The sequence below is a fragment of the Propithecus coquereli genome, unplaced genomic scaffold (assembly GCF_000956105.1).
Source record: "Propithecus coquereli isolate 6110/MARCELLA unplaced genomic scaffold, Pcoq_1.0 Scaffold142, whole genome shotgun sequence".
Lineage (NCBI taxonomy): Eukaryota > Metazoa > Chordata > Mammalia > Primates > Indriidae > Propithecus > Propithecus coquereli.
In genome coordinates, this window is record NW_012138525.1 from 4,128,382 (window position 1) to 4,130,376 (window position 1,995).

The following is a 1,995-nucleotide window of genomic DNA, read 5'->3' on the forward strand; positions in this document are numbered from 1 at the left end:
GTGTGCCAGCCAGCCCCTTGGCTGGACATGGGAGCACAGTAGTGGATAAGAGACAAGGTATGTGGTGGCCCCAGGGAGCTCATCATCTGTCTGGGGGAGCAGATAGAGAATTACAATCCTGCATGATAGTGACTCTAATGGGAGAATGTGGGATGCCAAGGAGACACCTGGGCTTGCATGGGGCAGTAAGAGGGTCCCAAAAGAAAGGGATGTCTGCACAGAGATCTGAAGGATGAGCAGGAATTAGCTGCGCAGAGAGGAGAGGAAGGAGTGTTCTAGGACCAGCATGGGCTGTGACCTGGCTGCAAGACAGAACCTAGCATCTTTGACTCAGGGTGGCAGGAATCTAAGAGAGAGGAGACAGAGGTCAAGGAAGAGGAAGCTAGAAGTGGAGGTTGAAGCACCAGATGTGGAGGAGAGCTGTCTCCAAAGCTGGACTGCCTGGATTCTGGCTAAATCTACTGCTTCCTCCCATGCGACTTCGGGCAAGTCACTTTACTTCTCTAAACCTCAGCTTCCTCACTCCTAAAAGGAAGATGATGGTTTTAGAGCTGTTACGAGGATCTCAGGGGATTATCCACTCAGAAGGGCTCCGTGCTGGGCCTGTCATGGACTCAGGACATTTTGGTTGTTGCTTTTATTTTTTATTTTTTCTATGGAATATATTGAGCATTGATGGCTATTGCTTTTAGAAAAACTGCAATAGCCAAGTAGAAAGGTAGCTAAATAGGTGAATATTTGAACTGGTATAGCTGTTAGATCAGCGCTAGCTAGCACCTACTGTCACACTCTGTGTCCCCTTTACCCTGGGACTCATCACCTGATGTGTTATATATTTGTCTGTCCATGAGGGGAGGAGTCCTTGTTTTGTTCACTGCTGCATCCCTGGTGCCTATCACAGTGCCTGGCACATAAGAGGTACTCGATGTGGGTTACTGAATTAATGAATGAGTGAACATAGAACTATATTGACATACGGTTGTTGGAAAGGATATGGGTGGATCCTGGCTAAATGAATGATGTGGTCAGTTATAGACAGGTACTAGTAAATAAGTCAATGATCAGTACGGACAAATAGAAACACATAATGAACACACAGAAACACAGAAACAAAAGAGAAACACAGTTGATGGATTCCAGGTGTGAGAATGACATGAAAGTCAATGACTCCATAAACATCATAAATCTCCAGTGGTTCTGAACTGGTCAGTGGTTCTGACATTAAATCACCTGGGAGCTTTCGAAACCCCAACTGTCTGGCCACTGCTTGCACTGAGAGAACCAGGGCTGGGAGAGGGACCAGAGTTTGGATTTTGAACAAGCGCCCAGTGACTCGAAGCTCACCCTGCACAGAAGCCTGGGATAGCTGATGGAGAACTGGGGAGATGAACAAAGCCAGGGAGGAGCAGGTACCAGCTCATAAGCAGAGCTCTCCGTTGAGTTAAAAGAGGAAGGCTAGAAGTGGAGAGAAAGGAGAGGTGAAAACCAGTAACAGGAAAGGCCCCTCCCAAGCCACAAGGGGAGTGGGGGGGCTGGAAGTATCCACAGGTCATCCCTAGCATGTTTAGGGCTCTGAAGAGTGGGTTCAAGGTCAGCACATGTCTATGCCCCCAGGGCAGCTCATTCTCTCCATTCTGGCACTGACCTGACCTTTGACCTCCTCCTCCATCCAGACCGAGAACCCCCTTCCTGCCCCTGACCCCTCTGTGTACCCTCCCCCAACTTTGGGAAGCCAGAGTGCATCCCAGTGTGACAAACAGCCCTTCCAGTGGTGGAGGGTGCATCCCCGGCTGGCCTGTCTCAGACTCAGTTGTATCACCAGGGTCAGGGGCAGAAATAGAGGGGGAGAGGTCAGGGAGGGTGTAGGGACCGTCCCTGGGCAAAAATTGGCTTAAGCCCAGAGTCAGCGAAACTGGGTGTGCTCTCCTTGGCGCCAGAGGTCAATAGGCCCGGCCCGGCCTGTTGACCAAACAGAACTATTCCTCATGACAGATA